The sequence below is a fragment of the Poecilia formosa genome, unplaced genomic scaffold (genome assembly GCF_000485575.1).
Source record: "Poecilia formosa unplaced genomic scaffold, Poecilia_formosa-5.1.2 Scaffold379, whole genome shotgun sequence".
In the NCBI taxonomy this organism is placed as follows: Eukaryota; Metazoa; Chordata; class Actinopteri; order Cyprinodontiformes; family Poeciliidae; genus Poecilia; species Poecilia formosa.
Window position 1 is genome coordinate 36003 of NW_006800318.1, and position 21298 is coordinate 57300.

General features: G+C 38.7%; 1 long non-coding RNA gene across 1 annotated transcript in view; it reads left to right on the forward strand.

Moving 5' to 3' along the window:
• The window catches only part of LOC107833403 (uncharacterized), a 10467-nt gene extending 902 nt beyond the window's left edge, over positions 1-9565 (forward strand). Inside the window, exons 2-3 of the long non-coding RNA XR_001659150.1 lie at positions 2283-2287; positions 9554-9565. This is a non-coding gene — a long non-coding RNA (uncharacterized LOC107833403). The remainder of the gene's footprint in view (positions 1-2282; positions 2288-9553) is intronic.
• The last annotated feature ends 11733 nt before the right edge of the window (positions 9566-21298 follow it).

Genomic DNA, 21298 nt, shown 5'->3' on the forward strand with positions numbered 1-21298 from the left:
CACACACACACACACACACACAGACATTCCGGTACCGGTTAAAGTTTTCGTTGCAGGCCTGATGAAGCTCGGGTGCGATGTCGCTACAACAATCCTCTTCTCCCCGTTTAAACAATAAAACTGACTCAGACCTGCTCGCTCAGCCGACGTCCTCTCCATCAAGGTTGCTTTGCGAGTCCAATTTCTGTTAGAACTCCGCCACACGAGTTGCAGGACTCCTCCTCAATCATGCTAAAGCTAGCATCGCCATGTTGACACGTTCCTCTAGCCGCCTCGGATCAGCCGCAGTTCTCCTGGCAGTTCTTCACTACAAAACACTTCTCCAGGTTTCCTACCCACCGGGTGCAAGTTTACTTGTGCAGAACGTGCATAAGACAGTCCAGTTCTTGCTCCACCTCAACCTCTGCCCGCATTAGCAGCGGTCTCCATTAGCTTCCTCCTTGTCGTCTCCCGCGTTCTTCTCCCTTCTCCTTCCCATCATTCCATTGTTCCGTTCTTGTTTTTTTCTATGTTGAGTTCACTTGTCCCTCGGTAACCCAAACTACTTCATAGATAGGAAAGTCAATACAGTCTTTAAACTATTGAGATAATTGATCAAACAAGAATACATTTAAGTAAGAACACAAGTCCCGTCCAGAAAAGCTTCGGCTTTCTGTTTTTCTCATTTTTTTCTCACAACAGTAACCGCTCCCCTCATGTATATAATCACTCAGTCTCATACAAATCCACCTCCAATAACAGAGGTCATCTTTAGTGCTTGCAGACTGTTATCCAAGTTTCAATGTGATTCTCAGGCTTTCCCCCTACGTTTATCCCCCCTCCCACCATGTGTGTTGATTTCCACCTCAATCTCCTCTGTTCTGTTTCCCACTATCACCCACCCTGCCACCATCCTCCTCTGCCTGTCTTCCCATTTCTTCGCTCTAGCCGTCACCTCTGACATTCATAAGCACAATGCCATCCTGCTTGTTTTCAGTAATAGAGTAGTCCACTATGTGACTGTCCCTTTTTATTGAGCTGCTCCCACTCTGCATTTTTTTTTCTTTTTTTGCCTCCCCACCTTCAGCTCACATGAGAGTGAGTAGAGAGAGAGGGAGATGATTAGAAGGAGGAGAGCAGCCTTGAGAAAGGACAGCTGGAGGTAGAGAAGGGCCACAGAGATGAGGGCGATGTGAGAAAATCAGAGTGGAAGTGGCCCTTCTTGCATCTCTCTGTCTTTCTGCATGTTTCATCAGTTGATTGCCCCCATCAGACAGATTGAAGGAGGCTCCAAGTCTTGGCTGGATTGTTTCAATAACACTGCTGCAATCTGATTGGCTTTTTATTAAGAACTACCACATCTTGTAGCTTCAGAATTATTATTTTTTATTCCGTTATTTTTTTTTCTTCCCTTCCAGTGTCCAAAGGCAAAACTGTGTTATTCACAGCATTTTACAGTGCCATGAAAAGGTATTTCCAGGTTTACTAGGTTCTTCTTTTTATGCTTTTTTGCATAATTAATGTTTTAAAAAGTTCCTAGAGTTAATACTGGGTTGCTCCACCATTTGCAACAACTATGGGACCATAAAGTCTTTGCGAAGATAGTGGGTCAAAATTCCCCAACAAAACTGTAAAACATTCACACCCAGTTATTGTACCGTTGTTTCAGTTCAGGTTTTGAGCACCGACTGTAGCTCATGTCACTCCGACAGCATATTTGGGCCATCGTAGATATGAAAGAAGGAAAAGGAGGAGTACATTTCTGCTAAGACACTCAGACATTTCTAGAAAAACTTGAACATTTTTGACTAGAAAAGGTGATAATTTGCTAGAAAAATTCAGAAATTTTCTTAGAAAAAATTTCTGAATTTTTCTAAGGAGTTTCTCAAACACACATATATGTGTGTTTGGTGAGTTCATGGCACCCCCCCCAAACAAAAACAGATAAAATGGAAAATTATTTGATTTTAATTTATTATTTTTCTTTTTCTAATTTAATAATGAGGATCCATCTGAAAATGTGGTATGAGTTCATATTTTTCAGCTCCTTTTCAAGCATGTTGAGCTTATTGTGGTACAAAAATATGTATTTTGCATTCCTTGTTTATGTTTGTTATTTATACTGCTATCGTGTTTGAAATAAATAAATGAATAAAAATAAATGAAAAAATTAAAATCTACAATGGCTCTTGTAATAATAACAATAGTAATAATCATAGACCAGAGACCAGGAAAGGCTAAACAGATTTTACTGATTAAAAAATATAACGCGCCAGACGGACAGTGACTTCGTTTCTGGTCAGGCTCTGTTAAAAAGACAAGAATGTGAGCGACTGACAAAACAGACAGGAAGTATTGAACAATCTGGAAGTGCTTTTCCGAGACTTGGACCTTAACTAACTTGAATCCTCAAAGGTGTAATAGTTGAAGGTTGTAATGTCCTTTTTCTGGGGGATTGTTTCACCCACAGGATCATGTGAAAGGAAACACTCTGGAAACAGGAAGATAAAATCACAGAGTCCAGAAGAATCTCACACTGATTCAGTGTTCAGGTTTCACAGTGGGGTAGTGAGAGACTACACCATTTATCCCAAACCCAGTGGTTGGGTGAATACCACACAATGTGGTAACAACAGGCAAATTTGTCTATTCACAGATTTTTCATATATAAAATGTGTGAAAGAGAATTCAGCGTAGCTGAAACACCAAGCTACACCGCTACTTGGAACACTGTTGACTGGCGTTTGCAAAGCAGCCAATCCAGGCCAATCCAATTTTTGTTCCTTGCTGGTGATTGACTGTGCCCTCAAAAGGAAGGAAATAAAGAAGATTGTAGATGTTAGCTTAAACTGTGCGTATCAAAGTATTTTTAGGTATATATGGTGTTTACACTAATAAAATGGGAAGCTCAAGAGTTTTTACAGGGGGTTATAAAGTCTCGACACAAAAGCACCGATCTTAGGAAAACAACTGTTGTTACCCAATCAGCCTGGAATGGGTTGTAGAATATATTAATATGCAGTGAGAAGGAATATTTCTAAGTGGGAAAGTTTGGACAGTGAAATGAGACTGTAGGATCTTTGGGGAAATTAGAATAAGCCCAACCACTCCATCTCAGACTCTTCATCGTTAAGTTATTATTGATAAATGTTAAGGGTCACGGCAGTACAATCAGGAGAGGAGTTTGTTTGGACCGGGTCCCAGAGGAAACTCTACTCTGAAAAAAAAACACACCAGTTTTGCTCATATTTCTTTAACTGCATCTTAACAAGGGTTTGAAAGCATTTCTGGATTAAGCAAAGAAACTGGATGGGTTTGGTCACAATGGAACATATATCATATTTTACAAAAACACACTTTTAACTCCTCTTAGGAAGCTTTTTAATATCAATACAACACAAATATAAATGAACTGCAACACAAAAATGAACAAATAAAAATTCTGAAGAACTTCTATCATTTCACGATATTGTCAGTCTGTCCAAATATGTCCAATCCCAGATTTGAAAAGGTTGTATTTCTTTTCCCCATAACTTCACTGAATCTTTTAACAAAATCTAACTTACTTTTGTATTTTGCTTTACAGCAACACAGAAAAGTGGGTGGCATTTGACGGTTCAAGTATTTTTGGCAAATACCTTGCAGACATCCAAAACACAATTTGGAATGTAAGAGACAAAAATGAATCTGTGCATTGTTAAATGTATTTACTGCAAACTTTTAGATCTCTTCCCATGAAATATTTGAGAACGTAGAAACAGCAATCTGTTCATCCTGACTGGCCACTATGTGATCATCTTTGTGTGCAGCATGTCCATTGCAAATTGTGGGCAAAACATCAATATTGTGCTAATATTGAAAAACGCAATTTCGCAATTGCAGTGCTTCCATTAAATAAGAAACACAATTAAACTCACACATAAATACGTTTGTTCATGCGATAAGTCAATAAAAACACATCCCACACAATCTTCCTCCAACAACTTCCTGTCATCTTCTTTGTCATTTCTGTCAGTAGTCTAGTTGTTGATTGTGTGACTCGCGTGATGCAAAAAAAGTGTTTCCACTGCAGTTTTGTGAAATACACTAATTTCACTATGACCAAACAAACCACGTCATCCTAGCGCAAAAACTTTTTATCAAAAAAAGTGAATTTTCTCAAAATTGCCTTGTTTCCACTAAGCTCATTTATTGTCAGAATTCCAATTTGTGCAATTTTACCATCAATGGAAACACAGCTTTGAAGGGTTTGTGTTTGGTACCTCTTAGACAAGTGTAAATACAGTCTGTCCATACATGTCTGCGTGTGTGTGCTGGTGTGTGTCGTTCACAGCAGCCACATCTATCACATGAGAGAGTCAGAGTGTGAAATCAACTTTGACATTCATGCTACTAACATCCCAAGGCCGTCCTGAGGCGGAACACTAAGAGTCGAGTGTCACTTTCCAGACGGAGAATAATAGCGAAGTCTTCTCCGCCCTTTGAAGGCGACTTTTCATTCTCCCATTGAATCTTATTCGCTGTGACCTCGCCAGTGGAAATAATAGCCTTGATAATCTCTTTGCTTTCCTCTCATGCTAATACTGTCATTGCACTCATGTTTCCTATCTTTGTGTTGTTAACTCTCCAGTAGTTGAAAAAAAATCACATCAGAGAGTTTCTAAAATAATAAGAAGCAAGCAAATTAGACCTACTAAGAGGTAGTTGCGTGTGTGGAAAATACACAAGGCACAGGCACTTCAGAGACAAAGGTTTACTGATTATTATAAAACAAGACCACCAGTCGAATCAATTCATTGTTTACTTTATTGTAAAATATAAAACTAAAACATCAGTGACGTTCAACAATCTAAAGAAGGAACAAATACACCACAGCACTCTGAGTCCAGTGTGTTTTCTCAATGAATGCCTGTTATTCTTCATTATGTGACATGAATAAATGAACATTTGACGCCTGCTGCTCAAGGGGCAATTTTTCGTTTCACCCTTCTGACCTCAATTCAAAACAAATAATGGCTTCCTCATTACCGCCCTTTTTATTCATGCCTTTTTCCACGTCCCTCATCAACTTCTTTGTTTGACGTCTCCCTTTCTGTGTCTCTTTCACACCAGTTTCCTCTGTCTTTAGTTGGCACCAAGAACTCGCAAGGAAAAAAACTAAACAGCAGGACAACCTTGAACTTGTCATGATTCCAGGTTGAGATGCGGTAAGAGAGACGCCGTAGGTCCAGGTTGAAAGATGAACAAAGTAGATTTTAATGAGAAAGCAATGGTTCCAAAACAGAGGCAGCACAGTTGAGCGGGAGGTTAACCTCACACTAGTAGCACTGGCTAACGAGGAACATAAGATACGGACTGACTGGTACGACAACTTAGACAGACTTAGACAAGAACCCGACAAGGCAACAGACATCAAAATGTGTGAAAACTAGTAGGTTAAGTGTGTTCTCATACTCCAATCAAAAATAACAAATTAAACCTAACCCTTTCACCATGGGGAGGGAGAGGTTTCTTCATCAATAATCCAAAGCTCATTGGTCGATTGAACAGTTTAGGTCAGCAACAATGTGGATCGATAAAAGGGACCTTTGGTGTAAAACCTAGTCTACAAAAGACTCAAGACCAGTTTAGCTTCCAGTAGGTCAATGAGCTCCAACACCATGTTTTCAGTCAAAGAATATGCTTACACGACAGTGGCCTAGTCTAAGTCCAGAGCTAAATCCATCGTGAATCTGTGGCAAGATATGAAAAGTGATGTTCAATGACAATCTTCATCAAGCTTAGATGGTATACAAATAAGCATGAACACATTTCTAATCTCTAAATTAAAAATGGTAGAAACATAACTCCCTGCAATTTAGGTGCAATTGCAGAGTTAAACTGGGTTTATAAATGATTGACTCTAAGGTCATGAAGCCAGATGAATTATTGCATTTCTGGGGGTTTTATGCATACTACTTTTTGCTGGTCTATTACATCAATTCTTCTTAAAATCCATTGAGGTTTGTGGTTGGAATGTAACAAACTCGGACCATGACCTGTAGATGTGTCCTTTAAATCATACATATGTAAACAAAGACTGTTTCTGTTGGACAAAATCCAACACTGGGTTTTAGGCTTGAAAGTAACCAATCAAGATTTATTACTACTTTCATAATTCAGTCTTGTTTCAACATGGTTACCGGTGGAAAAATAAAGTAGAAAAACAGTCATCCCTGTCACAGTTGCCACACACATCTAGCTAGCATGAACCAGCACAATGGATCTGAGGTTGTTGGTCAGGAAAACCCCAGCCCTCTCAGCCACAGCTCTACGACTCTATTGTTCTTTGTCTTTCAATCCAAAACCTACTCATTTAATGAGACTCATGCAATATTAGGTTTGGTTCAGCTGCACAGAAAGCTGCGTTGTCCATTTAGCACTGCCTTGGTTGCTTGGTAGAAAACAAGTTAATAAAACAGGCTTCTACATTTTTTAGGATTTTTAGAGGGAAAAAACTGCAAGTTTTCTGGTAGATGAATTGAGTGGTTAACTGATAAACGTTTGAAGAAGTACATGTGAAGTATTTGTTCCAGCATCGAATTGTTCTCACGTTAAATTCAAGCAAACCATAACCTGGCTCTAAAGGGAGCGATTACCAGACTGCTTTACAGGGGTGTGAAAAAGTATTTAACCTTCTACAGATTTATTTGTCTCAGCTAAATTAACCCATTTTTCAGTCGTTAATTGCCTTAGGCCTCATTATTTATATAGAACCAGTCTGAAAACATAAAGTAGGCTAGAGGCCAACACATCATTCCCTTATCTCAAGAAATTGAAGTACAGATATGAAATCTATCAGCCTGGAAAAGGTTACAAAGCCACTTCTAAGTCATTAAATCTCCAACTCACCACATTAGTCATGTTTTATCAACATTCTAAATAACTTTCTCAATTTTGCAAAATGTGCAATGCTGGTAAAAAAAAAGTTGTTAAAGGGTTAATAGAGGAGTAATGAAGTGATGACTTCCTGAAGGAAGAGTTTCAAAAAGAGCACAAGTTTTTAAAGAGACAGAGGCCTAATTTCAAAGCATTGTGTTATGAAGTTGCATTTCTTTTCATTCCTATTTATTACATACAGAATTTTCATAGCAACTGAAGGTAGCATAGTTACTTGATTATGCTATAACATGGCTGTATATATCTGTAAAATACATGATACTGCTCCTTTAAATTACTCAGCTGCTGGTGATACTTGATCTGTATACTTGTCCATGTTAGATCAAGTATGTACTTGATCTGCATCAAGTACATACTTGATATAGTTTTAGTCTAATTGGATAAAACATTTTTACCTTTTGATTCAAAAGTGAGCAGTGCCATGGTTTAGCTGCAGTGGATTTTATAGGTTTTGGTTATCTTAGCGATACAGAGCCTTTGCTTTATGAATGTCAGATTCTCCATGACAGCATGAAGATGGAGATAAGAAGGGAGGCTCAGCAAGCAGGGGGGAAGATAAAATAAGAAACAAAGACCAAGAGAGAAGGTGACAGTTTGACGCTTTATTTTCTTTACATTTTGTTACACTTTATTCTGACGAGATCATTACTTTCAATAGACTTTACCTGGCGTTAGGCAGTCTGATGCATTTTACCAGCAGACCTAGAACTTGGTCCCTTTCAGTTGGATCACCTGGGGATCCTACTGTGAGAATCCGCCATCTGACCAAAAGAAAATATCTTCCCGGTTCCAGTAAGGTTTCTTTTATCGCGGAGTTGAAGGTTCTGGCTGCTGTGTTTTCTGCTGGCAGCAAATCAGAAGGGAAGAAAAGTTCCAAACCACAAAAATAATTCTAAACTTTCACAATGTTTTCACCCATTTCCATTCTCCCACTTACTTTCTATTAAAGTTTTCCCCCCTACTCTTCATCTTTCTTGATAATGATAATGATTTGGAGAGATTTCATACCCTGCACACCTGTCTTTACTTCATAGCAAAAAAAAAAACGAGAAAAAAACCCCGAAAACAACAACAACATCAAAAACAAGTTATCAAGGTCTAGTAGATTTGGTTTCACTTTTATCATGCAAGACCACAAGAATGTGTTTTCCTTCTTTCACTCAGAAAACACTGAAGATCTCTGGACTGCCCTCAGTCAATCAGCGTCCAACTTGAAGCTATTCTTTGATGTGTGAGAAGTAATTAGACAGATCCTCACCAATAAAACAAATTACAGACTCTATGAGCCTCATTTCCACTCTGCTATAAGAATAATCGTAAATGCAAATAGGTACTTCAAACATGTTAAAATAAATTTTACAAAAGCAATTCAGTTTATTTAGTCAACACTTATTGTAAATGTTTACAACACAAACAGATTTGATTTACACTCACCGGCCACTTTATTAAGTACACCTTGCTAATACCGGGTTGGACCCCCTTTTGCCTTCAGAACTGCCTTAATCCTTCGTGACATGGATTCAATAAGGTCTTGGAAACATTCCTCAGAGTCTGGTGCATATTGACATGATAACATCATACAGTTGCTGCAGATTTGTCAGCTGCACATCTCCCGTTCCACTGCAACACAAATGTTTTCTATTAGATTGAGCTCTGGTGACTGTGGAGGCCATTCAAGTTCAGTGAACTCATTGTTGTGTTCAAAAAATCAGTCTTGGACGATTCGTGCATTTTGACATGGTGCACTGTGTTGTTATTACGCAATAGCCAGCCCCGCCCTTATCTCACCACTCATTGGACTGACTACTGACCAGTTCTCTGTCTAACAGGTCCGGAAAATCTCTGAAACCAGGGTCTTACCCTAAAGTCGGTTTTTGTGAGATATTCTATTTAAACTGGTGGTGGAAAAGACTCGTCTAGCTCTAACTACCTACAATCCAGAAGTTACGACCCTTTTCAATTGAGAACCAGTCAGCAGAGTAGCCCTCACTGCTGCATAGCTCCAACAACCACTCCTGTTAATGGTAGCTCTTTTCCTTAAAATAACGGCACTTGTTTACGGCTAGATTAGATTTAGTGACTTAGACTCAAGTCCCAGGGTCATTATTTTCACACTCACCAAAGGAAAGTATGAAGCCACCACATCTCTAGAATCATGTACGCTAATTTTACTATAATCAGGGGGAAACTATAATGATCAAATGACTCAATTAATCTCAGTGTCCACAAGTTTCATTAGAATTTTTAGTATGTAATTTATTAAGCAAGCTTTAGCAGGGATAAATGACAAGCAGATTAACTTTCAGAGATTATAAAATTGTAATAAGAAAATGATTTCAACTTAACTCAATCACAACCTGGTCTAATTTCTATCCCTATCCTGTGTCACTAGTTTAACTAAGCGAGGCTCCTGGGGGGCAGTTCAACTCACACCCAGATGGCAATTGATCTCGGCAACAGGAATCTTCAGATGTCCTTGGTCAGAGTCTTTGTCCTTGATGTGGCAAAGTCCCCTTTCAGAATAGAAGCAAAGCAGAACTGTCCGTTGTCCTTCAAACGCACAGATCTTCGTCAATCCATGACCTTTGTCTTTTCTCCAAGTCTGCTGCAGTCGGGTAGAGATTGTTGGGTTGAGGCAGAGGTGTTGGCCGAATCAGGAACCAGGGCTGGGGGCAGATGGATCTTGTTCCTTCTTAGCGGCGTGAAGTCTCAACTTTCCCTTGGTTCCAGGGTGCGGTCCTCTGCTGGTCTGCATCCTTTTGTTGGCTCTCCTTCAGCGCTGCGGACAAAGAACAGTTTCTTCCCTCGTCTGCTGGTTTTTATACCCTCTCAGCCCATGGTTGTGTATGGGAGAGGTTTACGTGACTTCTGGAACATTCTGATGAGTCTGTGGAAAGCCCCAACCTTTCCCAACCATCATCCCTTTCGTGACTCATTGCAGCAACTCTCTTTGGTACTTCCCGTTTTCTGCTGACCATCTGGTAACTTACTTCCTTTTTGGGCCTTCTCAGCTCCCCCGCCCAGCCCAGTGTATCAATTGCAACACAGTCCAAGAACAAAAACTGCCTTCACTTCTCACGATCTCAACTCTTCAGTTATCACTTTTTCTTTAAATCATTATAAAACATGATTCTACATAAACAACCTGTCATTGCATCAACTTATAACTTTCAGTATGATTCTTCATTATTTATTTATTCTGTAACTCAAACTGTTACTGTTTCGAATCATCAATAATCATCATACTTCAATAGGCATCATACAACAATCAAATTGTTACTATTATTCAGATCACGAATACAGAATGTATTTTTCAAATGTACATTACAGATTATTCCAACCATTACATATGTATGTATTTTTATTCATCTTTTAATCATCATTAAATCAATATGCAAGATTACTGTTATTTCCCAGGCCTTTATACTCCGTTTTCTGCGTGTACCTGGAGAGATCTCACCACTTTATGCCAGTTTTCACGACAACTGTCCTGCTGGAAGTCGCCATCAGAAGATGGGTACAGTGTGGTCATAAATTGTTGGACATGGTCAGCAACAAGGTTGTGGTGTTAACATGATGCTCAATTGGTACTAATGGGCCAAAGTGTGCCAGGAAAATATGCCCCACACCACTGAACCGTTGATACAAGGCAGGATGGATCCATGATGCTTTCATGTTGTTGATGAAAAATTCTGACCCTACCATCCAAATGTCGCAGCAGAAATCGAGACTCATCAGACCCACCAAGGTTTTTCCAACCTTCTATTGTCCATGTTTGTTGTGAGTCTGTGTGAATTGTAGCCTCAGTTTCCTGTTTTTAGCTGACAGAATTGGCTCCCAATGTGGTCTTTTGCTGTGGTTTATTGTGCTGTATTTGATCATTTAATAATGTTAACCTGTGAAATGTTGACGTTGCAATATGGCAACACTGTACCATTAAGATTACAATTGTATTGCTAGCCTGGCATGTTGATCATGTTCACTGATTTTCTAGAGTCTGCTATGGTAATGCATTTTGAGTCCTTTCTATATTGCATATGACTATATTTGACCCTTTTTTCTTCCATTTACAAAATGAATACAACAATGTTTTATAGTTTATTACTAAAGAAAACCAATGGTAGTGAGGATGAATTAGGGTTTAGCGTTGAAGAAAATGAGAGGCTTGCAATTCAGCTAGGAGAGAATGAGGATGATGGAGACAGCGAGGACAGGAAGGACAGTGATGACAGGTGACAATGACAGTGCAGTTACAGTTCACTGTGGGTGAAAGTGCAGCCACATTTTATGTGTTGCATCAAATTGGCAGGTTCATAAAATACTAAGGATATCTGTTTATTTCCTAGCTCCACCTCCTCCACCTGAAGCACCAAAAAATGCTAAAGGGCTGGTGCATGAGCCAACACAACTCTGCAACATCCAGAGCCTTAAGGAACTCCGGGCGGATCTCATCCACCCCCGGGGCCCTGCCACCGAGGAGCTTTTTAACCTGGCGACTTCGTCCCCAGAGATTGGAGAGCCCAACCCAGAGTCCTCGGGTTCAGCTTCCTCAACAGAAGGCATGTTGGTGGGATTGACTAAAGAAGTTTTAAAGGTTTGAGTCCTTGTCAAATGGCGGTTTGACTAAAGTCCTACAGAAGGAAAGGCTTGTAGAGCCTCTTATGTTCGAGGAGATCCCATAAGGGCAAGTCCTCATGTGGATAATGTTTTTATTTATTTTTTTTATTTTTATTTTTTATTTTTTTAAATCTCTATCTTTACTTTAATTTCTTTTTATTTCTCTTTCTCATTGTTTATTCAATGTGACATGCTGTTTTTATTTTAATTATGTAAAGCACTTTGAAATGCCTTGCTGCTGAAATGTGCTATACAAATAGGATTTGATTGATTGATTGATTGATTGATTGATTGATTGATTGATTGATTGATTGATTGATTGATTGATTGATTGATTGATTGATTGATTGATGAGGTCTTCGAAGTATTCTGCCCACCGGCCCACAACATCCCAAGTTGAGAACAGCAGTACACCATCCCCACTATAAACAGTGTTGGTGCTGTTCTGCACCGCGGGCAACTCCAGAGTGGAAGTACGTCCAGCCCCTCTCAAAGAGACAGGTTCCAGAACCAGAACCATGCGTCAAGGTGTCAGGCTCCGGCTCCTTCCCCACCAGAGAGGTGACGTTCCACGTCCAGACCACCAGGGTCCCCTCCCTCTGCTGCCGCCCATCACACATTGCACCCGAACCCTTTGGCCCCTCCCACAGGTGGTGAGTCCATGGGAAGGGGTACCCACATCTCCTCTTCGGGCTGAGCCCGGCCGGGCTCCATGGGTAAAAGACCGGCCACCAGGCGCTCGCCATCATGCCCCACCTCCCGGCCTGGCTTCAGAGTGCGGCCCCGGTGACCCGCGTCCAGGCGAGGGAACACTAAATTCAACATTGTTATTCATTATAATTGGTCTTCAGGCCAATTATGATGACTCATAATTGGCCTGACAGGTGAGTCATCATAGGTGAGGAACCAGACTCGCCTAGGACCTGTCTGCCTTGGGTGACCCTACCAGGGGCATAAAGCCCCAGACAGCATAGCTCCTAGGATCATTGGGACACTCAAACCCCTCCACCATGATAAGGTGGCAGCCCAAGGAGAGGGCTGCCACCTGTTAGAACTGTGCGCCAAAATTGCCTGGCAGGATGCTGCTTCTGTGCAGATCTGGCAATGAAAAGGAAAGGTGGTGGGTGGGGGGGCTATAAAGAAAAAGAAACTGAACTTTTTTGTAGGTTTGCTTTCTTTTTCTCATTAACTAATTTTTTATTAGACTAGCTGCCTCATCTTCCCTGGATAGTGACAAAAAACCTATCAACAAAAATATTCCACAATTTTTTTCCCCTCCATGTTACCCTGATACACTTTCTTGGCTAAAACACACCAGTTTTCCATCTCCTTATCACCTTACACTCCCTCTTTCACTGTGATAAAGAAACTATTTCAGCATTTTCTATATTCTACAACAAAGCAAAATTCTGGCCTTCAGAACAAATTCCCTTTGAGGTAAAATGAACCCACATGTGTGAACTGTGAATATATTTCTATCAGGAGTTTAAATAGAGCTGCTTTTGGAGATCCAGTAGTCCTCTGCCCCTTCCACAGAGATTAAACTGAACTCATCTTGAGTCGTGGTTTGACATTTTCAATTTCACACCTCTTGCAGTTTGTTTTTGTTAAATATTTCACTTTGTAGCGAGTGGTGATGTGCTCCATACTGAAACCTGCATGAAACCTAACCTATCATTTACACATAGTGAACCTACATGTGAGAATATTGCCTTTACTCATTCATGGAGCTAGTATTTCAAACCTCCAGAATTGAACTAAAGCATTATAATTGATTGGTTTCTGGGAACAGACTCGGCTTTTAGACATCATTAGTCTTTAAGTTTTCAGGAGGATTAAAGCCAGAGCCTTTTCGTATGTAATGCCAGCTTTTTCCATTTAAAGGTAGCTTTGGTGTGAATTAGGATCAATGCCCTCTTGGGAAAATCAGTAGTGTCCAACTTTCAACCAGATACACTGTGTGCAATCTGTTTGGTCATTTTTCTTTTCTTTTTGTTTTCTCAACTTTCCAAAAATCTCTACTAAAGCCAAGGCTTGTCATTATTGGAAGAAATCTTAATCCAGACAGTAATTGAGGTAATATTATGTCACCAGTGGCAATGCTACATCCATATTCTTACGGATCAAACTTCATCTTCCAACAGGTCAATGCTTGGTCCCATAGAGTGGAGTTTATTGTAGACAACCTCCAGAATGTAGGAACAGAAATGATGGAGTCTGCAGTCCTGACATAAATCCCGCTGAACACTAGTGTGATCACATTGTGGGTGCTGTTTGTGCTGGAGTGACATACAGCATGAACCGACAGTGGAACTCCTCCTATTGGTGGTTCAATATTTGCACATTTTTCTGTGGAACGTAACTCATTCATTTTCCGTGGTGCTTATTTGATTTCCAATTTTGTTCACAAATTGAAAATAAAAGGTTAACATTGAGAGCTGAAGATTAGTTTGCGACTTTTAATATTATATTGGTACCAAACCTGCAGAATCAATGTGCGTCACGTCCCATTAAAATCGACAGATGAACGGCTCTCGCCCCTGCTAGCTTTTGAAACCGAGGCATTTCATGGACCTTGCTGGCTGTCCGGATCCACTGCACGGATCTATTCTGGATGTATTAATTTCATTCCTGGGTTTTACTTGGGTGAAGTATCTTTTCTACTGAAAAAGGGCGTTGACCAAAACCACCATCCTTGCGTTGCACATTTCGCACTGTCCTACAATTTGTTCTCCTCTACACCAAAACCGATCCATCAACAACGTTTATCCTGGAAAAGAAAGCAAGTCTTATGCTCTGCGTAGAAAATGTTTGAAACAAGCATTCAAGACGACAAAAGAAGAACATAATTATGAGACATTTCTGTCAAAAACTGTTATAGATTTTGCATATGTTAAGTAGGTATTGTTAGGTAAATTTCAAAAGATGTTTACTTGCGTTTTGCTCCAGAATCCAGTGGTTCCACTCATCTATTTTGTAAAACTGATTGCTTTTTCTGATGAAGTGGCTGTATGTATCCCAAAAGAATAAATGCTGGGTATTTTTTTTAATGAAACTATACTTTCTGTGGCACTTTTTCAGATGGTCAGAAATAGGGAATTTTCCATAAAAAATCCCCCCAACAATTTTATACAAACAGAATCAAGAAAACTGAAGATAGCCATAAATAAATGTCTTTATTTGATACAGGAGCGTGAAAATGAAATCGAATGAAAAATACAAATTTAGGAAGTGATCAAAATAACTTTTCTCTATTTTTAAAATGTTTTATTGCCTGTCAAATATGCTTCAAAAGCATTTCTGCAGCCCAATAAATCTTTATTTAACAATACCAGATCCATACAAGAAATTAGCTGGTGAAAACAGCTTTCGGGGCTTGGTTCCAACCTATTTTCTTTAATATGGTATCCCAAAAATGCCATGTTTGCTGTTAGGGTCAATATTGAAATTTCTTTTGTTTTTCTTTTAATTTTTTTAAAATGACATTTTTTATAGAACCTTCATTTTAAAAGTAATCTATTTATATAGTGCATTTTCCTGCTTTGTATTATACTGTAAATATTAACACATTTCATTACAAATAAGTGTCAAATTGATTACATTTTTGAGTTATTGGCTTTCAAATACCCAATTGTTTTAATCCAGAGGGGGTTTTGTGGCAAGGTGCACCTGCCCTCCAAAATCTCAAAATTATTAGACATAATGTGCTGAAATTTCCTCTGCTCCTTTCTGGTAAAACACTGAATAGAAAAATGCATTTAGAGTACTAAAAAAAAATTGACTGCCGGTACCCATTTTAAAACCATTGGATCACATGATGGTCATCAACAATGACAAGTTTTGACCCACTGACTAACGTTATGGTGAAGTCCTTCATGGAAAGCTAGAGCCCAGTAAAATGGCTACAGTTCGCTTTTCTGAGGTGGAGGCTTGTGTTGGAGCAATTTAGAGCAAAGTACGGATTTCTTTACGAAGCAATTTAGAGCAAAGTACGGATTTCTTTACGAAGCAATTTAGAGCAAAGTACGGATTTCTTTACGAAGCAATTTAGAGCAAAGTACGGATTTCTTTACGAAGCAATTTAGAGCAAAGTACGGATTTCTTTTGGACAAGATGAGTCAGTGATTTTGACAGATAACCAGGGAAATAAAATTATTCACTTTGAAGGAACCGGAGGTGTGTTTATGGTGTTGCAACTGTGGTGTAACTATTTTCTTTTAATAGGACTTGTTGATGAAAAATAAAGAAGCTCCGTTAAAATAAGAACAACCAAAAATGCACAAAGCACAAGGAAGATACAGCTGGTATAACAGGAGGAGCTAAAAAGAGCTTTTTGTTCTTTTCTACATTGGCAGATCGCAAGCAACACACAGATGCATATCGCCACCTACTGTACATTAGTGTGTTTTCACCTGTAAGCTACAATCATTAAAATTCTAAAAAAATAAATCTTTATAAAATGTCCGTTTAACTTTCCTAGATGACTTACAAGAAATATTGCATTTTTATGGAATATGAAACATTTTATAGATGTACTACTAAATTCTAATAATACAATAACCCAAAACATAGTAGAATTTATTTTTTCTATATTTTGTTTACAGGACTTCTTTTATTTATTCAGCTTTGTTATACACAAGGTAGCAAAGTGCAGCAGTCACCTCAGATGTTTGAGGTTAGAATAAATTAAGCTCTGCTGACATTTTCCTCCCACTCCAAGAACTCTACTTCTGACTAATGTGCTTTTGGTACTAGTAATATCCCTCTTTTCTGTAGCCCTTTGTGTTTGACATTTTAATAAAGCACTGTATTGTTAGAGCACACTCCCACTCTTCCTCTGTCGCGCCTCGCTCTTTCATGCTTATGCTCCGCTTTTATGTCGGGCTCCGCAGAGATTGTCGTCAGCCTATTGCTGTATACACAGCTCTCACTGACAGCGAGAAGCAAAGAGAAGAAAGTCAGACGAGGGTAGGCAGCAAGACACTTTGAAGAGAGTTACATACAGAGACAGGGAGGTATGAGGGGAAGCAAATCATGCGTGACTGATGAGAGCAGAGGTAGTCAGGTGATAAAGCTTGAGTAGAGCGTGAGGCAGGCCAGAATAAACATGATAAAAGCTAATAACCCAAACAGATTGTATGTTAAACACAAGATGGGATGAATGAAATCCAATTAGTATCAATAAAACAGTAGGTAGCTTGAAAAAAATGTTTATAAAAACTAGAAAAAGAGAGAAGCATCACTGTGAGTGTTAAGAAAAGTAAATCAATGCTGGGTGTAGTGGAAGGCTAATAAGCTAGTCAGACATATGCTGATGGATTTAGCTTATTTTATGAATTTAAAACAAATCAAAGTAAAAAGGTTTGGGTCCTAGATTCAAATCCCAGCTTAAAACGCTTCACTGGACAGGTGAGGTTAGTCAGACGCTTGTTTTGGTCAAATTTATCTAGAATGCATTGAAGTATAGTCTGCTTTCTGTTTTTCAAGTGTCTCCGGTTTGCTTCGTGTTCACATACAAATTTGAACAGCACCAGAAGTCACTTCAATCGAACCAAGTTTGTAGGCAGACCAGAGTTAGCTTTTATGGTCTGCATCAGAGTACAATTTGTTATATTCACCTCTCCAAATGAAGTGAACTTTCTTGCAAACAAAGAGGACTTTCTAGGCCAACGAGCTGGACTTTCTAAGCAAAGGAATCAAACTTTCAAAGTGAACGAAATGGACTTTCTCGGCAAACGAAGTAGAGTTGGATGAAAGCTAAACAGTCCGTTTTTATCCAGCTCATCCAAGCCATTGCTTGTTTAAGTGTGAATGCACCCTAAGTCTCCATGCTCTACAGTGGAGGTTTCTTTGTACTTCTAGATCCTTGTGCTCTAGAAGGTCTTGGACTATAATATAAAAAAAAATGGAATGAAACAATAAAGTAAAAGGACGTTTGTTACTGTAACAAAATAAAATGTGAAAAAACTCCAGAGGAATGGCTACTTTATGAGGCGATATGTGAAGAGCGAAGACAGCTGCTCTCTAATTTAAAGTAGAATTTAGATCTAAGAGAGAAAAAAAACCTTTTCAAGATATTTATCATGAAAGCTGAGGTTAGTTTTTTCTATCCAATCTCTCAGTATTTTAAAAAAGAAAACAGACCATTTTTTATGTTCCCAGAACCATAATGAAGTGTAATAATGTAACCAGGAAGCATCTAGATTTTCTCATGGATTGTGAGTTTGTGCTCGTTTTGTGAAATTCTTTGACACACTTGAGGCAGTCAGCAAGAAACTCTGCCCATCTTAGCAACAGCAGGAAGAGTAATTACCCCAGATAGGAGTAGTTCTGCTTAGCAGTTCATATTCCAGGTGTTCTTACTTGCCCAAGCTTTTTACTGTTATGGATACAGAGGACATAATTAACAGACATACAGAGGGAATACGACTATATTAGATACTGGATGAGTGCTCCTCTGGGACAGTTTGTTCTCGTTCTTTCATTCTTTTTTTTCTTTCTTTTTTCTACTGTGCCGCTCAGACACCGTTTTCCACCCAGTCCATAGCTCTGGTTCTTGTCTGAGTTGCTTTTTTTCATTTTCTAACCACCTTATTGTATCGTCTCTTCACATCCCAGCCTCAGGACATCCTCTAATCGCGATGATGACTTCATTTTCTGGGCCCAGAGAAACTCCTTTATTAGCCCAGCTTAATAGTCCTATATGATGGCCTAGATAAAGCACATGGACTCGACAATGTGTTGCCTCTGAGACTGTATTTAAATCAACCTTCAGTCTGACAGTGAATTAAAAATGACCAGTGTCCATTTTCTGGGGACGTTTTTGACCGATGTCTTTGTTTTGGTTGGTTCTTCTTAATCTGATCAGAATCGCATCGTGTTTCTGTCCAGACGGTATTAAACATTGCTTTACTACAGGACTGACTTCCTCGTTCACTACATTTTCTCACCTGTTAAGTTTCAAAAGAATATATATTACATTACTATTAGTCTGCGAGTAGCCTGTCATCATTCTGTTTCATTTCATCTATTACAGACGAGGGATATTTGAGCCAAAATTAATATTAATTTAAATGTTTAAAAAAATTCCTTATAGTCTAGGTCTTAAAAGGGCACAGAGAAATATATTAAAAAGGAAATAAAACAATAAAAAAAAATGAATAGATAAAGATATATTAAATTTGGGGAAATTAAAATAATGTATGGTTACTGATAAGCTTCACAATGAATTTTTGTAATAAGAATCTGTTGTATGAAATGGCAGAATGACTTTGAGGTAAGTGTCTTTTTTCCATTAATCTTATTTTACATGTTTTCTAATTAAATGCTTATTAAAGGTAAGCCTAAGAACAAGTCATTAAGATTACTAGGAAATAAGTTTAAATTGGACAGGATTATCTTGTGTGAACAACCCATTTTGTGGGAACTTAACGATAACAACTGATGGCACTAGAAGTGCTTCGTACGAAGCTGCCTAAAGGAAATCACAGAACAAATACAGAAATACTGACCTTGAAGACACTTATGCACCCATGTAAAGCCTTTACCACTCGTTGACATTACTTTGAACTAAGACTCTTTCATTCAACATAGTGTGCTCTTGAAATTGTCTAAATTTAGTGGGGAGTTTTTTTCTGTTGCTGTGCTGCAACGTTGAGGCTCAAACACGCAAATTAAGTCTCTTTTAGCTCCTGAACAGCAGAATGGTTTTTTTTTATTTGCTCCCCTTTCTTCTGTTTTTGTTTACTCATTTCATTTTTTTCTTTTTTAATGACTAAGATTTGCATCCAGTCCCCCTTACTGCCATTTTTACCTTGTCTGTTTTTTTATGACATCTGCTAACTCTACAGGTGTTAAAACCAGCATAAATATACTCCAAATTTTTTACCTCTGCTTCCTTTTCTCACTTGATTTGCACTCTCCAGCCTTGTCTCTTCCTCATCCCCTAGGCTGCTTTAAATTTTTAATAAGTCCAAACGAGCTGCTTTTGACCAGTACCACATAAAGAAGATGCACGTGGAAGCAAACGTTGCAGTAAAAGCTCTCTGCTTACCAGTAACATCTCCAAGAGTATTCAGGAAATAATACAAATAAAATAAAAGACGGGACAATGAAAACCTTTGGCCCCTTTGTAGATTTTGTAGAATATTTCAATCAGACAAAGATAAGAGAAACTTGGACTATGTCACACCAAAACCATTTTCTTCTTTTGAGCCGTATTGAGGATCAAAAAAGCCACACCCCAAAGCTGTTGCTTGCTTGAGTATTTGGTAACGAAGTGATGGCCATACGTTTCCCTTTAGGATTTTCAAATTAATAGAGCAGAATTCATTGCTACACAATTTACTATCCAAATCCGGAAACACCCCCACACCATGATACCACCAGCGACTTCAAGTACGGAGGGGGTCAGGGATAACAAATGTCTGACTAGCTAAAATGTTAAGTAACTATTTCAGTAGTTCATTCAAAAATCTTCTTTACATTACCCAAGAATCTAATATTTACTTTATTTATTTCGACTCTTGAGAGCACAACCAATCAACTGTACTCTGGAAAGAAGAACAGCAGGGAGAATGCCAAGGAAAAGAAATGGCATATCTGGATACTTTATGATTATGAACATACATGAATATACTTTATTAATCCAGAGGGAAATTCTCAAAGCACCAAGGTGTCTCAATTTCCCAAGCTGAATTTTCTTTCAAATATTTCAGATCTGCTCTATGAAAATATTTGAGATTGGGCAGATTTTCCTTTAATGACACGTGGCTATGATCCACAGAAAGCTCAGTGAAGAGGTGATTGTGTGAATATTGAACAATGAATCAGGCAGCAGTCCACTGCAGTATGTTCTCCCTCTGTGGATAATGACTCTCATTGCATTTCACTGAAATGTCTTATAAATGGCTTCGTCATTCACTTTGCTTCTCATCTGCTCTTCTAATTCTTAGGCCACGACAAGGCACTGATTTTTATGTTTAACCTTCTTCATGTCAGAACATTTAAGTGTTTTCTTGGTGTTTCTGGTTCAGACCTGGGTGTGGCCAGAATAAAAACAAAAAAAGTTCATCTGTTTTATAATTTAACAAGGCCTAGTTTTTTTTTTTTTGGAGGACTTTATAAACAACGTTTTCATTATAAAAGTACTTTGACCATTTACTCCAAAGGCTGTTTTATTCTTTGACTAAAAATATACTTTGTTTTTTTTTATACCTACATTTCAGGAGAATTTAAGTATCAGAGATGCAGAAACTCACTAGCATTTAATTCCCATTTGGGCTTTGAATTTTGTATTATCCCAGTTTGTTGCCCTTTTTGGAAACCTGATATATGTATCTGTCTGTTCCAATGAAAACCCAAAGAACGCACAAAAACCACCTTATCCCCTAAGAGATGTACTGCGAGTACATTAAAAATGAAATATACCAGTAGGTAAAACTTTAAGCTCAGTCTGTCAGCTCTGAATGAACATCCTACATTTAATTAACTTTCACTGCTTCTTTTTAGCCATTCAGTGTCCAGTTTCTTTTATTGAAGACGAAAATAAAGTCCCAATATACAAATAAAAGATTTCAGACTTCTCCAGATTTATCCATCCATCCATTTTCTTTACACCCTCGTCCCTTAGTGGGGTTGGGAGGGTTGCTGGTGCCTCTCCAGCTAACGTTCTGGGCGAGAGGCGGGGTCACCCTGGACAGGTCGCCGGTCTGTCACAGTTCTCCAGATTTAGAAATTGCTAAAAGTGACTTAGAATAGAAAA